At 41.7% G+C, this 16,555-nt stretch overlaps 9 non-coding genes across 9 annotated transcripts; all 9 read right to left on the minus strand.

The window, feature by feature from the left end:
• Positions 1-1,496: 1,496 nt before the first annotated feature.
• On the minus strand, positions 1,497-1,569 carry TRNAV-CAC (transfer RNA valine (anticodon CAC)). The gene has a single exon. It is a non-coding gene; the product is annotated as a tRNA-Val (tRNA).
• A 272-nt stretch (positions 1,570-1,841) lies between these two features.
• TRNAP-UGG (transfer RNA proline (anticodon UGG)) lies at positions 1,842-1,913 on the minus strand. The gene has a single exon. It is a non-coding gene; the product is annotated as a tRNA-Pro (tRNA).
• Positions 1,914-3,883: 1,970 nt separating this feature from the next.
• TRNAV-CAC (transfer RNA valine (anticodon CAC)) lies at positions 3,884-3,956 on the minus strand. The gene has a single exon. It is a non-coding gene; the product is annotated as a tRNA-Val (tRNA).
• Positions 3,957-4,228: 272 nt separating this feature from the next.
• TRNAP-UGG (transfer RNA proline (anticodon UGG)) lies at positions 4,229-4,300 on the minus strand. The gene has a single exon. It is a non-coding gene; the product is annotated as a tRNA-Pro (tRNA).
• A 1,980-nt stretch (positions 4,301-6,280) lies between these two features.
• Positions 6,281-6,353, minus strand: TRNAV-CAC (transfer RNA valine (anticodon CAC)). The gene has a single exon. It is a non-coding gene; the product is annotated as a tRNA-Val (tRNA).
• A 272-nt stretch (positions 6,354-6,625) lies between these two features.
• TRNAP-UGG (transfer RNA proline (anticodon UGG)) lies at positions 6,626-6,697 on the minus strand. The gene has a single exon. It is a non-coding gene; the product is annotated as a tRNA-Pro (tRNA).
• Positions 6,698-9,022: 2,325 nt separating this feature from the next.
• On the minus strand, positions 9,023-9,094 carry TRNAP-UGG (transfer RNA proline (anticodon UGG)). The gene has a single exon. It is a non-coding gene; the product is annotated as a tRNA-Pro (tRNA).
• A 1,970-nt stretch (positions 9,095-11,064) lies between these two features.
• On the minus strand, positions 11,065-11,137 carry TRNAV-CAC (transfer RNA valine (anticodon CAC)). The gene has a single exon. It is a non-coding gene; the product is annotated as a tRNA-Val (tRNA).
• Positions 11,138-15,834: 4,697 nt separating this feature from the next.
• On the minus strand, positions 15,835-15,907 carry TRNAV-CAC (transfer RNA valine (anticodon CAC)). Its single transcript has one exon. It is a non-coding gene; the product is annotated as a tRNA-Val (tRNA).
• Positions 15,908-16,555: the final 648 nt, after the last annotated feature.

Here is a 16,555-nt window from a genome sequence, read left to right on the forward strand (position 1 = left end):
TTTCTGAAATGAGAATGATATGTGCTTATCTGCTCAATCAGTGCTCAATCAGGCTCGATCAGGCGAGATTTAGAAAAGGTGGAAAGGGTCCAAGTGGATGCCCCTTCCTTTTTAGGGTGGGTCCTGCTGACTATCATAGGATTGCTTGTAAAAGTGGCCAGGGTCAGAGGAAAAGCTGCCAACACTTCTTAGCGTTCTCTATAGATGCAGCCATTTTCTGTGACTGTAATTTCGGCCTTTTCCCAGAAGTCTCTATTCTGCCTATGCAAATTAACAAAAGCAGTGCTTATTCCTCACTTGCTCAAATGTCCTTCCTGTCCAGAAAGCTCTGATTAAGCATGCTTATTTTCTTTTTCTGGGATATTTTAAATTGTTTCGCTGTCCAGTCTGTGGCAGTAGAAAGCTGCTTATGATGCCAGGTTTTGATGAATCCCCAAGGTACAAGTACAGAGGAATATATCAGTCTCTAGGATATGGAACTTTTAGCTAACACATCACAATATGTGATGCTTGCCAAGAAAACACTACATTCTGGAGCGCTGATGATCAGAACATTCTGCTCCTGAAGGATAGAAAAGACAGCTTGATTGAAATAAAGTCTGTTTATATTGACGCTCTCTCTCTCCCTATATATACATACATGCGTACACACACACACACAGGTATGTCATGCATTTCTTCAGATTTGTTTAAACCATTTACCATTTATTGGAGAATCCCTACTTTTCAAGTGACTGCAAATGAAGCCATCTCTGGCACTTTTTGTGCAAAGTAAGAGACACACATGACACCTTTTTATAAAAGTCATCGGTTTCTTTGTTACTGTGTACTTTCAAAGCATGGGGCTTTCACACGTCAGGTAAACCTGATTACCACTACACAACAAAAGCAGATGCAGCTTTCTTATCTATGTCGTGATAGAACAGTTGTGAATTGAGTAGAAGAAGGGCCCTGATGTGATACTTATTACATGCAGCCTGTAAGATAGTCAAACATGCAGGCTAAGAAGGAAGATGCAAATATCAATGTATTAGAAAAACACCTAAAGGCGAGTGATATGCTTTCATTCATGCATGGCTAGGAAAAATCGCCATACTGTTGCAAACATTCTTACACCACCAACTGGAAATAAATGATTCTGACATTAAACGTAAAGGTGACAATGCATTTGTATCATCACCTTGAGAAGGATCATCTTGGAATTGAGCCGAGGGCCTCTGCACTCAAAGCCAGAAACACTCCACTAAAATAAGATTCCTGTTGGTGCCAACAATTCTCCATGTTAATGCTTGTTCTAGGTGAGCAGTGAACCGATTGCAGGGCTCTTTTGAAAGCAAGGTCTGAGAACCAACAGATACATCCACACGCCGATTACTTTAGTGTTTTGAGAGAATTCCCTTTCTTGGAACGAGATTGCATGAAATAATCTTCAGGGCTTGGACAATTCCATGGCAAAACGGCACCTATCAACATTGTAGCCAACACAATATAACAACTGTTTCTGCCCGGTTTCGAACCGGGGACCTTTCGCGTGTGAGGCGAACGTGATAACCACTACACTACAGAAACAGATACCTACAGTTGATTTTTCTGTAATGAAACTGCTCCGAACTGGCTATTCCATGGGCCTCTGGCTTTAGATTTCTTTCATGCAACCTGCCCGACATCCCTAGCTGAACGCTCGTACATGCCATGCAAGACCAGATGTTTGGTATTAGCTCAGACTGGGCAGGGCTGAAGCATGAGACTCTAGCAAAGAATTATCCACTACTGCAAAGAAAAAATTGATGTTGGTTTTGAAACGCAAACTTCAAAACAACTTGAAAAGAGTACCAAGAAAAGGGCTCGTCCGGGATTTGAACCCGGGACCTCTCGCACCCAAAGCGAGAATCATACCCCTAGACCAACGAGCCCTCAAAATCCTCTTACCTCTCAAAAGCTAATACCGGCTCTAAGCCCGCAATGAAGATCATGCTGGTATCTTTATGATGCTTGGTCTGTGAAAACGCATGAAAGTCAGTCTCAACTTACCCTTTCTCAAACGATAGCACTATCATTTACAAGTGTCTCCTTTTATTCCGTCCCAGCTTTGGACACGTCTTACAGGAAGTCAGCCCTTATTTATATATTTCTGCAGTGGCTGAAGCTTAATGAGAAAGAGTAACAAGTTGTTCATAACAACATAAGAAACACATTGTGCATTTTCTCTCAAATACTCCTTCACTTTGTGCCAAAAGAAATACCAAGGTGAATACCTAGGCCACAGATTCAAGCTAAAGATCTTCCTGCTGAATGCAAGGCGCAATAAAAACTGCATATCGCTGGACTAAAGCATTCCTTGCATAGCCTCTAACATCATAACATAACTGAGCTGCTAGCAGCAAGCTAACCAATACCTTTCTGAAATGAGAATGACATGTGCTTATCTGCTCAATCAGTGCTCAATCAGGCGAGATTTAGAAAAGGTGGAAAGGGTCCAAGTGGATGCCCCTTCCTTTTTAGGGTGGGTCCTGCTGACTATCATAGGATTGCTTGTAAAAGTGGCCAGGGTCAGAGGAAAAGCTGCCAACACTTCTTAGCGTTCTCTATAGATGCAGCCATTTTCTGTGACTGTAATTTCGGCCTTTTCCCAGAAGTCTCTATTCTGCCTATGCAAATTAACAAAAGCAGTGCTTATTCCTCACTTGCTCAAATGTCCTTCCTGTCCAGAAAGCTCTGATTAAGCATGCTTATTTTCTTTTTCTGGGATATTTTAAATTGTTTCGCTGTCCAGTCTGTGGCAGTAGAAAGCTGCTTATGATGCCAGGTTTTGATGAATCCCCAAGGTACAAGTACAGAGGAATATATCAGTCTCTAGGATATGGAACTTTTAGCTAACACATCACAATATGTGATGCTTGCCAAGAAAACACTACATTCTGGAGCGCTGATGATCAGAACATTCTGCTCCTGAAGGATAGAAAAGACAGCTTGATTGAAATAAAGTCTGTTTATATTGACGCTCTCTCTCTCCCTATATATACATACATGCGTACACACACACACACAGGTATGTCATGCATTTCTTCAGATTTGTTTAAACCATTTACCATTTATTGGAGAATCCCTACTTTTCAAGTGACTGCAAATGAAGCCATCTCTGGCACTTTTTGTGCAAAGTAAGAGACACACATGACACCTTTTTATAAAAGTCATCGGTTTCTTTGTTACTGTGTACTTTCAAAGCATGGGGCTTTCACACGTCAGGTAAACCTGATTACCACTACACAACAAAAGCAGATGCAGCTTTCTTATCTATGTCGTGATAGAACAGTTGTGAATTGAGTAGAAGAAGGGCCCTGATGTGATACTTATTACATGCAGCCTGTAAGATAGTCAAACATGCAGGCTAAGAAGGAAGATGCAAATATCAATGTATTAGAAAAACACCTAAAGGCGAGTGATATGCTTTCATTCATGCATGGCTAGGAAAAATCGCCATACTGTTGCAAACATTCTTACACCACCAACTGGAAATAAATGATTCTGACATTAAACGTAAAGGTGACAATGCATTTGTATCATCACCTTGAGAAGGATCATCTTGGAATTGAGCCGAGGGCCTCTGCACTCAAAGCCAGAAACACTCCACTAAAATAAGATTCCTGTTGGTGCCAACAATTCTCCATGTTAATGCTTGTTCTAGGTGAGCAGTGAACCGATTGCAGGGCTCTTTTGAAAGCAAGGTCTGAGAACCAACAGATACATCCACACGCCGATTACTTTAGTGTTTTGAGAGAATTCCCTTTCTTGGAACGAGATTGCATGAAATAATCTTCAGGGCTTGGACAATTCCATGGCAAAACGGCACCTATCAACATTGTAGCCAACACAATATAACAACTGTTTCTGCCCGGTTTCGAACCGGGGACCTTTCGCGTGTGAGGCGAACGTGATAACCACTACACTACAGAAACAGATACCTACAGTTGATTTTTCTGTAATGAAACTGCTCCGAACTGGCTATTCCATGGGCCTCTGGCTTTAGATTTCTTTCATGCAACCTGCCCGACATCCCTAGCTGAACGCTCGTACATGCCATGCAAGACCAGATGTTTGGTATTAGCTCAGACTGGGCAGGGCTGAAGCATGAGACTCTAGCAAAGAATTATCCACTACTGCAAAGAAAAAATTGATGTTGGTTTTGAAACGCAAACTTCAAAACAACTTGAAAAGAGTACCAAGAAAAGGGCTCGTCCGGGATTTGAACCCGGGACCTCTCGCACCCAAAGCGAGAATCATACCCCTAGACCAACGAGCCCTCAAAATCCTCTTACCTCTCAAAAGCTAATACCGGCTCTAAGCCCGCAATGAAGATCATGCTGGTATCTTTATGATGCTTGGTCTGTGAATACGCATGAAAGTCAGTCTCAACTTACCCTTTCTCAAACGATAGCACTATCATTTACAAGTGTCTCCTTTTATTCCGTCCCAGCTTTGGACACGTCTTACAGGAAGTCAGCCCTTATTTATATATTTCTTCAGTGGCTGAAGCTTAATGAGAAAGAGTAACAAGTTGTTCATAACAACATAAAAAACACATTGTGCATTTTCTCTTAAATACTCCTTCACTTTGTGCCAAAAGAAATACCAAGGTGAATACCTAGGCCACAGATTCAAGCTAAAGATCTTCCTGCTGAATGCAAGGCGCAATAAAAACTGCATATCGCTGGACTAAAGCATTCCTTGCATAGCCTCTAACATCATAACATAACTGAGCTGCTAGCAGCAAGCTAACCAATACCTTTCTGAAATGAGAATGATATGTGCTTATCTGCTCAATCAGTGCTCAATCAGGCTCGATCAGGCGAGATTTAGAAAAGGTGGAAAGGGTCCAAGTGGATGCCCCTTCCTTTTTAGGGTGGGTCCTGCTGACTATCATAGGATTGCTTGTAAAAGTGGCCAGGGTCAGAGGAAAAGCTGCCAACACTTCTTAGCGTTCTCTATAGATGCAGCCATTTTCTGTGACTGTAATTTCGGCCTTTTCCCAGAAGTCTCTATTCTGCCTATGCAAATTAACAAAAGCAGTGCTTATTCCTCACTTGCTCAAAGGTCCTTCCTGTCCAGAAAGCTCTGATTAAGCATGCTTATTTTCTTTTTCTGGGATATTTTAAATTGTTTCGCTGTCCAGTCTGTGGCAGTAGAAAGCTGCTTATGATGCCAGGTTTTGATGAATCCCCAAGGTACAAGTACAGAGGAATATATCAGTCTCTAGGATATGGAACTTTTAGCTAACACATCACAATATGTGATGCTTGCCAAGAAAACACTACATTCTGGAGCGCTGATGATCAGAACATTCTGCTCCTGAAGGATAGAAAAGACAGCTTGATTGAAATAAAGTCTGTTTATATTGACGCTCTCTCTCTCCCTATATATACATACATGCGTACACACACACACACAGGTATGTCATGCATTTCTTCAGATTTGTTTAAACCATTTACCATTTATTGGAGAATCCCTACTTTTCAAGTGACTGCAAATGAAGCCATCTCTGGCACTTTTTGTGCAAAGTAAGAGACACACATGACACCTTTTTATAAAAGTCATCGGTTTCTTTGTTACTGTGTACTTTCAAAGCATGGGGCTTTCACACGTCAGGTAAACCTGATTACCACTACACAACAAAAGCAGATGCAGCTTTCTTATCTATGTCGTGATAGAACAGTTGTGAATTGAGTAGAAGAAGGGCCCTGATGTGATACTTATTACATGCAGCCTGTAAGATAGTCAAACATGCAGGCTAAGAAGGAAGATGCAAATATCAATGTATTAGAAAAACACCTAAAGGCGAGTGATATGCTTTCATTCATGCATGGCTAGGAAAAATCGCCATACTGTTGCAAACATTCTTACACCACCAACTGGAAATAAATGATTCTGACATTAAACGTAAAGGTGACAATGCATTTGTATCATCACCTTGAGAAGGATCATCTTGGAATTGAGCCGAGGGCCTCTGCACTCAAAGCCAGAAACACTCCACTAAAATAAGATTCCTGTTGGTGCCAACAATTCTCCATGTTAATGCTTGTTCTAGGTGAGCAGTGAACCGATTGCAGGGCTCTTTTGAAAGCAAGGTCTGAGAACCAACAGATACATCCACACGCCGATTACTTTAGTGTTTTGAGAGAATTCCCTTTCTTGGAACGAGATTGCATGAAATAATCTTCAGGGCTTGGACAATTCCATGGCAAAACGGCACCTATCAACATTGTAGCCAACACAATATAACAACTGTTTCTGCCCGGTTTCGAACCGGGGACCTTTCGCGTGTGAGGCGAACGTGATAACCACTACACTACAGAAACAGATACCTACAGTTGATTTTTCTGTAATGAAACTGCTCCGAACTGGCTATTCCATGGGCCTCTGGCTTTAGATTTCTTTCATGCAACCTGCCCGACATCCCTAGCTGAACGCTCGTACATGCCATGCAAGACCAGATGTTTGGTATTAGCTCAGACTGGGCAGGGCTGAAGCATGAGACTCTAGCAAAGAATTATCCACTACTGCAAAGAAAAAATTGATGTTGGTTTTGAAACGCAAACTTCAAAACAACTTGAAAAGAGTACCAAGAAAAGGGCTCGTCCGGGATTTGAACCCGGGACCTCTCGCACCCAAAGCGAGAATCATACCCCTAGACCAACGAGCCCTCAAAATCCTCTTACCTCTCAAAAGCTAATACCGGCTCTAAGCCCGCAATGAAGATCATGCTGGTATCTTTATGATGCTTGGTCTGTGAATACGCATGAAAGTCAGTCTCAACTTACCCTTTCTCAAACGATAGCACTATCATTTACAAGTGTCTCCTTTTATTCCGTCCCAGCTTTGGACACGTCTTACAGGAAGTCAGCCCTTATTTATATATTTCTTCAGTGGCTGAAGCTTAATGAGAAAGAGTAACAAGTTGTTCATAACAACATAAGAAACACATTGTGCATTTTCTCTTAAATACTCCTTCACTTTGTGCCAAAAGAAATACCAAGGTGAATACCTAGGCCACAGATTCAAGCTAAAGATCTTCCTGCTGAATGCAAGGCGCAATAAAAACTGCATATCGCTGGACTAAAGCATTCCTTGCATAGCCTCTAACATCATAACATAACTGAGCTGCTAGCAGCAAGCTAACCAATACCTTTCTGAAATGAGAATGACATGTGCTTATCTGCTCAATCAGTGCTCAATCAGGCTCGATCAGGCGAGATTTAGAAAAGGTGGAAAGGGTCCAAGTGGATGCCCCTTCCTTTTTAGGGTGGGTCCTGCTGACTATCATAGGATTGCTTGTAAAAGTGGCCAGGGTCAGAGGAAAAGCTGCCAACACTTCTTAGCGTTCTCTATAGATGCAGCCATTTTCTGTGACTGTAATTTCGGCCTTTTCCCAGAAGTCTCTATTCTGCCTATGCAAATTAACAAAAGCAGTGCTTATTCCTCACTTGCTCAAATGTCCTTCCTGTCCAGAAAGCTCTGATTAAGCATGCTTATTTTCTTTTTCTGGGATATTTTAAATTGTTTCGCTGTCCAGTCAGTGGCAGTAGAAAGCTGCTTATGATGCCAGGTTTTGATGAATCCCCAAGGTACAAGTACAGAGGAATATATCCGTCTCTAGGATATGGAACTTTTAGCTAACACATCACAATATGTGATGCTTGCCAAGAAAACACTACATTCTGGAGCGCTGATGATCAGAACATTCTGCTCCTGAAGGATAGAAAAGACAGCTTGATTGAAATAAAGTCTGTTTATATTGACGCTCTCTCTCTCCCTATATATACATACATGCATACACACACACACACAGGTATGTCATGCATTTCTTCAGATTTGTTTCAACCATTTACCATTTATTGGAGAATCCCTACTTTTCAAGTGACTGCAAATGAAGTCATCTCTGGCACTTTTTGTGCAAAGTAAGAGACACACATGACACCTTATTATAAAAGTCATCGGTTTCTTTGTTACTGTGTACTTTCAAAGCATGGGGCTTTCACACGTCAGGTAAACCTGATTACCACTACACAACAAAAGCAGATGCAGCTTTCTTATCTATGTCGTGATAGAACAGTTGTGAATTGAGTAGAAGAAGGGCCCTGATGTGATACTTATTACATGCAGCCTGTAAGATAGTCAAACATGCAGGCTAGGAAGGAAGATGCAAATATCAATGTATTAGAAAAACACCTAAAGGCGAGTGATATGCTTTCATTCATGCATGGCTAGGAAAAATCGCCATACTGTTGCAAACATTCTTACACCACCAACTGGAAATAAATGATTCTGACATTAAACGTAAAGGTGACAATGCATTTGTATCATCACCTTGAGAAGGATCATCTTGGAATTGAGCCGAGGGCCTCTGCACTCAAAGCCAGAAACACTCCACTAAAATAAGATTCCTGTTGGTGCCAACAATTCTCCATGTTAATGCTTGTTCTAGGTGAGCAGTGAACCGATTGCAGGGCTCTTTTGAAAGCAAGGTCTGAGAACCAACAGATACATCCACACGCCGATTACTTTAGTGTTTTGAGAGAATTCCCTTTCTTGGAACGAGATTGCATGAAATAATCTTCAGGGCTTGGACAATTCCATGGCAAAACGGCACCTATCAACATTGTAGCCAACACAATATAACAACTGTTTCTGCCCGGTTTCGAACCGGGGACCTTTCGCGTGTGAGGCGAACTTGATAACCACTACACTACAGAAACAGATACCTACAGTTGATTTTTCTGTAATGAAACTGCTCCGAACTGGCTATTCCATGGGCCTCTGGCTTTAGATTTCTTTCATGCAACCTGCCCGACATCCCTAGCTGAACGCTCGTACATGCCATGCAAGACCAGATGTTTGGTATTAGCTCAGACTGGGCAGGGCTGAAGCATGAGACTCTAGCAAAGAATTATCCACTACTGCAAAGAAAAAATTGATGTTGGTTTTGAAACGCAAACTTCAAAACAACTTGAAAAGAGTACCAAGAAAAGGGCTCGTCCGGGATTTGAACCCGGGACCTCTCGCACCCAAAGCGAGAATCATACCCCTAGACCAACGAGCCCTCAAAATCCTCTTACCTCTCAAAAGCTAATACCGGCTCTAAGCCCGCAATGAAGATCATGCTGGTATCTTTATGATGCTTGGTCTGTGAAAACGCATGAAAGTCAGTCTCAACTTACCCTTTCTCAAACGATAGCACTATCATTTACAAGTGTCTCCTTTTATTCCGTCCCAGCTTTGGACACGTCTTACAGGAAGTCAGCCCTTATTTATATATTTCTGCAGTGGCTGAAGCTTAATGAGAAAGAGTAACAAGTTGTTCATAACAACATAAGAAACACATTGTGCATTTTCTCTCAAATACTCCTTCACTTTGTGCCAAAAGAAATACCAAGGTGAATACCTAGGCCACAGATTCAAGCTAAAGATCTTCCTGCTGAATGCAAGGCGCAATAAAAACTGCATATCGCTGGACTAAAGCATTCCTTGCATAGCCTCTAACATCATAACATAACTGAGCTGCTAGCAGCAAGCTAACCAATACCTTTCTGAAATGAGAATGACATGTGCTTATCTGCTCAATCAGTGCTCAATCAGGCGAGATTTAGAAAAGGTGGAAAGGGTCCAAGTGGATGCCCCTTCCTTTTTAGGGTGGGTCCTGCTGACTATCATAGGATTGCTTGTAAAAGTGGCCAGGGTCAGAGGAAAAGCTGCCAACACTTCTTAGCGTTCTCTATAGATGCAGCCATTTTCTGTGACTGTAATTTCGGCCTTTTCCCAGAAGTCTCTATTCTGCCTATGCAAATTAACAAAAGCAGTGCTTATTCCTCACTTGCTCAAATGTCCTTCCTGTCCAGAAAGCTCTGATTAAGCATGCTTATTTTCTTTTTCTGGGATATTTTAAATTGTTTCGCTGTCCAGTCTGTGGCAGTAGAAAGCTGCTTATGATGCCAGGTTTTGATGAATCCCCAAGGTACAAGTACAGAGGAATATATCAGTCTCTAGGATATGGAACTTTTAGCTAACACATCACAATATGTGATGCTTGCCAAGAAAACACTACATTCTGGAGCGCTGATGATCAGAACATTCTGCTCCTGAAGGATAGAAAAGACAGCTTGATTGAAATAAAGTCTGTTTATATTGACGCTCTCTCTCTCCCTATATATACATACATGCATACACACACACACACAGGTATGTCATGCATTTCTTCAGATTTGTTTCAACCATTTACCATTTATTGGAGAATCCCTACTTTTCAAGTGACTGCAAATGAAGTCATCTCTGGCACTTTTTGTGCAAAGTAAGAGACACACATGACACCTTTTTATAAAAGTCATCGGTTTCTTTGTTACTGTGTACTTTCAAAGCATGGGGCTTTCACACGTCAGGTAAACCTGATTACCACTACACAACAAAAGCAGATGCAGCTTTCTTATCTATGTTGTGATAGAACAGTTGTGAATTGAGTAGAAGAAGGGCCCTGATGTGATACTTATTACATGCAGCCTGTAAGATAGTCAAACATGCAGGCTAGGAAGGAAGATGCAAATATCAATGTATTAGAAAAACACCTAAAGGCGAGTGATATGCTTTCATTCATGCATGGCTAGGAAAAATCGCCATACTGTTGCAAACATTCTTACACCACCAACTGGAAATAAATGATTCTGACATTAAACGTAAAGGTGACAATGCATTTGTATCATCACCCTGAGAAGGATCATCTTGGAATTGAGCCGAGGGCCTCTGCACTCAAAGCCAGAAACACTCCACTAAAATAAGATTCCTGTTGGTGCCAACAATTCTCCATGTTAATGCTTGTTCTAGGTGAGCAGTGAACCGATTGCAGGGCTCTTTTGAAAGCAAGGTCTGAGAACCAACAGATACATCCACACGCCGATTACTTTAGTGTTTTGAGAGAATTCCCTTTCTTGGAACGAGATTGCATGAAATAATCTTCAGGGCTTGGACAATTCCATGGCAAAACGGCACCTATCAACATTGTAGCCAACACAATATAACAACTGTTTCTGCCCGGTTTCGAACCGGGGACCTTTCGCGTGTGAGGCGAACGTGATAACCACTACACTACAGAAACAGATACCTACAGTTGATTTTTCTGTAATGAAACTGCTCCGAACTGGCTATTCCATGGGCCTCTGGCTTTAGATTTCTTTCATGCAACCTGCCCGACATCCCTAGCTGAACGCTCGTACATGCCATGCAAGACCAGATGTTTGGTATTAGCTCAGACTGGGCAGGGCTGAAGCATGAGACTCTAGCAAAGAATTATCCACTACTGCAAAGAAAAAATTGATGTTGGTTTTGAAACGCAAACTTCAAAACAACTTGAAAAGAGTACCAAGGAAAGGGCTCGTCCGGGATTTGAACCTGGGACCTCTCGCACCCAAAGCGAGAATCATACCCCTAGACCAACGAGCCCTCAAAATCCTCTTACCTCTCAAAAGCTAATACCGGCTCTAAGCCCGCAATGAAGATCATGCTGGTATCTTTATGATGCTTGGTCTGTGAATACGCATGAAAGTCAGTCTCAACTTACCCTTTCTCAAACGATAGCACTATCATTTACAAGTGTCTCCTTTTATTCCGTCCCAGCTTTGGACACGTCTTACAGGAAGTCAGCCCTTATTTATATATTTCTGCAGTGGCTGAAGCTTAATGAGAAAGAGTAACAAGTTGTTCATAACAACATAAGAAACACATTGTGCATTTTCTCTCAAATACTCCTTCACTTTGTGCCAAAAAAAATACCAAGGTGAATACCTAGGCCACAGATTCAAGCTAAAGATCTTCCTGCTGAATGCAAGGCGCAATAAAAACTGCATATCGCTGGACTAAAGCATTCCTTGCATAGCCTCTAACATCATAACATAACTGAGCTGCTAGCAGCAAGCTAACCAATACCTTTCTGAAATGAGAATGACATGTGCTTATCGGCTCGATCAGGGCTCGATCAGGCGAGATTTAGAAAAGGTGGAAAGGGTCCAAGTGGATGCCCCTTCCTTTTTAGGGTGGGTCCTGCTGACTATCATAGGATTGCTTGTAAAAGTGGCCAGGGTCAGAGGAAAAGCTGCCAACACTTCTTAGCGTTCTCTATAGATGCAGCCATTTTCTGTGACTGTAATTTCGGCCTTTTCCCAGAAGTCTCTATTCTGCCTATGCAAATTAACAAAAGCAGTGCTTATTCCTCACTTGCTCAAATGTCCTTCCTGTCCAGAAAGCTCTGATTAAGCATGCTTATTTTCTTTTTCTGGGATATTTTAAATTGTTTCGCTGTCCAGTCTGTGGCAGTAGAAAGCTGCTTATGATGCCAGGTTTTGATGAATCCCCAAGGTACAAGTACAGAGGAATATATCAGTCTCTAGGATATGGAACTTTTAGCTAAAACATCACAATATGTGATGCTTGCCAAGAAAACACTACATTCTGGAGCGCTGATGATCAGAACATTCTGCTCCTGAAGGATAGAAAAGACAGCTTGATTGAAATAAAGTCTGTTTATATTGACGCTCTCTCTCTCCCTATATATACATACATGCGTACACACACACACACAGGTATGTCATGCATTTCTTCAGATTTGTTTCAACCATTTACCATTTATTGGAGAATCCCTACTTTTCAAGTGACTGCAAATGAAGTCATCTCTGGCACTTTTTGTGCAAAGTAAGAGACACACATGACACCTTTTTATAAAAGTCATCGGTTTCTTTGTTACTGTGTACTTTCAAAGCATGGGGCTTTCACACGTCAGGTAAACCTGATTACCACTACACAACAAAAGCAGATGCAGCTTTCTTATCTATGTCGTGATAGAACAGTTGTGAATTGAGTAGAAGAAGGGCCCTGATGTGATACTTATTACATGCAGCCTGTAAGATAGTCAAACATGCAGGCTAGGAAGGAAGATGCAAATATCAATGTATTAGAAAAACACCTAAAGGCGAGTGATATGCTTTCATTCATGCATGGCTAGGAAAAATCGCCATACTGTTGCAAACATTCTTACACCACCAACTGGAAATAAATGATTCTGACATTAAACGTAAAGGTGACAATGCATTTGTATCATCACCTTGAGAAGGATCATCTTGGAATTGAGCCGAGGGCCTCTGCACTCAAAGCCAGAAACACTCCACTAAAATAAGATTCCTGTTGGTGCCAACAATTCTCCATGTTAATGCTTGTTCTAGGTGAGCAGTGAACCGATTGCAGGGCTCTTTTGAAAGCAAGGTCTGAGAACCAACAGATACATCCACACGCCGATTACTTTAGTGTTTTGAGAGAATTCCCTTTCTTGGAACGAGATTGCATGAAATAATCTTCAGGGCTTGGACAATTCCATGGCAAAACGGCACCTATCAACATTGTAGCCAACACAATATAACAACTGTTTCTGCCCGGTTTCGAACCGGGGACCTTTCGCGTGTGAGGCAAACGTGATAACCACTACACTACAGAAACAGATACCTACAGTTGATTTTTCTGTAATGAAACTGCTCCGAACTGGCTATTCCATGGGCCTCTGGCTTTAGATTTCTTTCATGCAACCTGCCCGACATCCCTAGCTGAACGCTCGTACATGCCATGCAAGACCAGATGTTTGGTATTAGCTCAGACTGGGCAGGGCTGAAGCATGAGACTCTAGCAAAGAATTATCCACTACTGCAAAGAAAAAATTGATGTTGGTTTTGAAACGCAAACTTCAAAACAACTTGAAAAGAGCTCGTCCGGGATTTGAACCCGGGACCTCTCGCACCCAAAGCGAGAATCATACCCCTAGACCAACGAGCCCTCAAAATCCTCTTACCTCTCAAAAGCTAATACCGGCTCTAAGCCCGCAATGAAGATCATGCTGGTATCTTTATGATGCTTGGTCTGTGAATACGCATGAAAGTCAGTCTCAACTTACCCTTTCTCAAACGATAGCACTATCATTTACAAGTGTCTCCTTTTATTCCGTCCCAGCTTTGGACACGTCTTACAGGAAGTCAGCCCTTATTTATATATTTCTTCAGTGGCTGAAGCTTAATGAGAAAGAGTAACAAGTTGTTCATAACAACATAAGAAACACATTGTGCATTTTCTCTTAAATACTCCTTCACTTTGTGCCAAAAGAAATACCAAGGTGAATACCTAGGCCACAGATTCAAGCTAAAGATCTTCCTGCTGAATGCAAGGCGCAATAAAAACTGCATATCGCTGGACTAAAGCATTCCTTGCATAGCCTCTAACATCATAACATAACTGAGCTGCTAGCAGCAAGCTAACCAATACCTTTCTGAAATGAGAATGACATGTGCTTATCTGCTCAATCAGTGCTCAATCAGGCTCGATCAGGCGAGATTTAGAAAAGGTGGAAAGGGTCCAAGTGGATGCCCCTTCCTTTTTAGGGTGGGTCCTGCTGACTATCATAGGATTGCTTGTAAAAGTGGCCAGGGTCAGAGGAAAAGCTGCCAACACTTCTTAGCGTTCTCTATAGATGCAGCCATTTTCTGTGACTGTAATTTCGGCCTTTTCCCAGAAGTCTCTATTCTGCCTATGCAAATTAACAAAAGCAGTGCTTATTCCTCACTTGCTCAAATGTCCTTCCTGTCCAGAAAGCTCTGATTAAGCATGCTTATTTTCTTTTTCTGGGATATTTTAAATTGTTTCGCTGTCCAGTCTGTGGCAGTAGAAAGCTGCTTATGATGCCAGGTTTTGATGAATCCCCAAGGTACAAGTACAGAGGAATATATCGGTCTGTAGGATATGGAACTTTTAGCTAACACATCACAATATGTGATGCTTGCCAAGAAAACACTACATTCTGGAGCGCTGATGATCAGAACATTCTGCTCCTGAAGGATAGAAAAGACAGCTTGATTGAAATAAAGTCTGTTTATATTGACGCTCTCTCTCTCCCTATATATACATACATGCATACACACACACACACAGGTATGTCATGCATTTCTTCAGATTTGTTTCAACCATTTACCATTTATTGGAGAATCCCTACTTTTCAAGTGACTGCAAATGAAGTCATCTCTGGCACTTTTTGTGCAAAGTAAGAGACACACATGACACCTTTTTATAAAAGTCATCGGTTTCTTTGTTACTGTGTACTTTCAAAGCATGGGGCTTTCACACGTCAGGTAAACCTGATTACCACTACACAACAAAAGCAGATGCAGCTTTCTTATCTATGCTGTGATAGAACAGTTGTGAATTGAGTAGAAGAAGGGCCCTGATGTGATACTTATTACATGCAGCCTGTAAGATAGTCAAACATGCAGGCTAGGAAGGCAGATGCAAATATCAATGTATTAGAAAAACACCTAAAGGCGAGTGATATGCTTTCATTCATGCATGGCTAGGAAAAATCGCCATACTGTTGCAAACATTCTTACACCACCAACTGGAAATAAATGATTCTGACATTAAACGTAAAGGTGACAATGCATTTGTATCATCACCCTGAGAAGGATCATCTTGGAATTGAGCCGAGGGCCTCTGCACTCAAAGCCAGAAACACTCCACTAAAATAAGATTCCTGTTGGTGCCAACAATTCTCCATGTTAATGCTTGTTCTAGGTGAGCAGTGAACCGATTGCAGGGCTCTTTTGAAAGCAAGGTCTGAGAACCAACAGATACATCCACACGCCGATTTCTTTAGTGTTTTGAGAGAATTCCCTTTCTTGGAACGAGATTGCATGAAATAATCTTCAGGGCTTGGACAATTCCATGGCAAAACGGCACCTATCAACATTGTAGCCAACACAATATAACAACTGTTTCTGCCCGGTTTCGAACCGGGGACCTTTCGCGTGTGAGGCGAACGTGATAACCACTACACTACAGAAACAGATACCTACAGTTGATTTTTCTGTAATGAAACTGCTCCGAACTGGCTATTCCATGGGCCTCTGGCTTTAGATTTCTTTCATGCAACCTGCCCGACATCCCTAGCTGAACGCTCGTACATGCCATGCAAGACCAGATGTTTGGTATTAGCTCAGACTGGGCAGGGCTGAAGCATGAGACTCTAGCAAAGAATTATCCACTACTGCAAAGAAAAAATTGATGTTGGTTTTGAAACGCAAACTTCAAAACAACTTGAAAAGAGTACCAAGAAAAGGGCTCGTCCGGGATTTGAACCTGGGACCTCTCGCACCCAAAGCGAGAATCATACCCCTAGACCAACGAGCCCTCAAAATCCTCTTACCTCTCAAAAGCTAATACCGGCTCTAAGCCCGCAATGAAGATCATGCTGGTATCTTTATGATGCTTGGTCTGTGAATACGCATGAAAGTCAGTCTCAACTTACCCTTTCTCAAACGATAGCACTATCATTTACAAGTGTCTCCTTTTATTCCGTCCCAGCTTTGGACACGTCTTACAGGAAGTCAGCCCTTATTTATATATTTCTGCAGTGGCTGAAGCTTAATGAGAAAGAGTAACAAGTTGTTCATAACAACATAAGAAACACATTGTGCATTTTCTCTCAAATACT

The sequence above is a fragment of the Triturus cristatus genome, chromosome 8, assembly GCF_964204655.1.
Source record: "Triturus cristatus chromosome 8, aTriCri1.1, whole genome shotgun sequence".
In the NCBI taxonomy this organism is placed as follows: domain Eukaryota; kingdom Metazoa; phylum Chordata; class Amphibia; order Caudata; family Salamandridae; genus Triturus; species Triturus cristatus.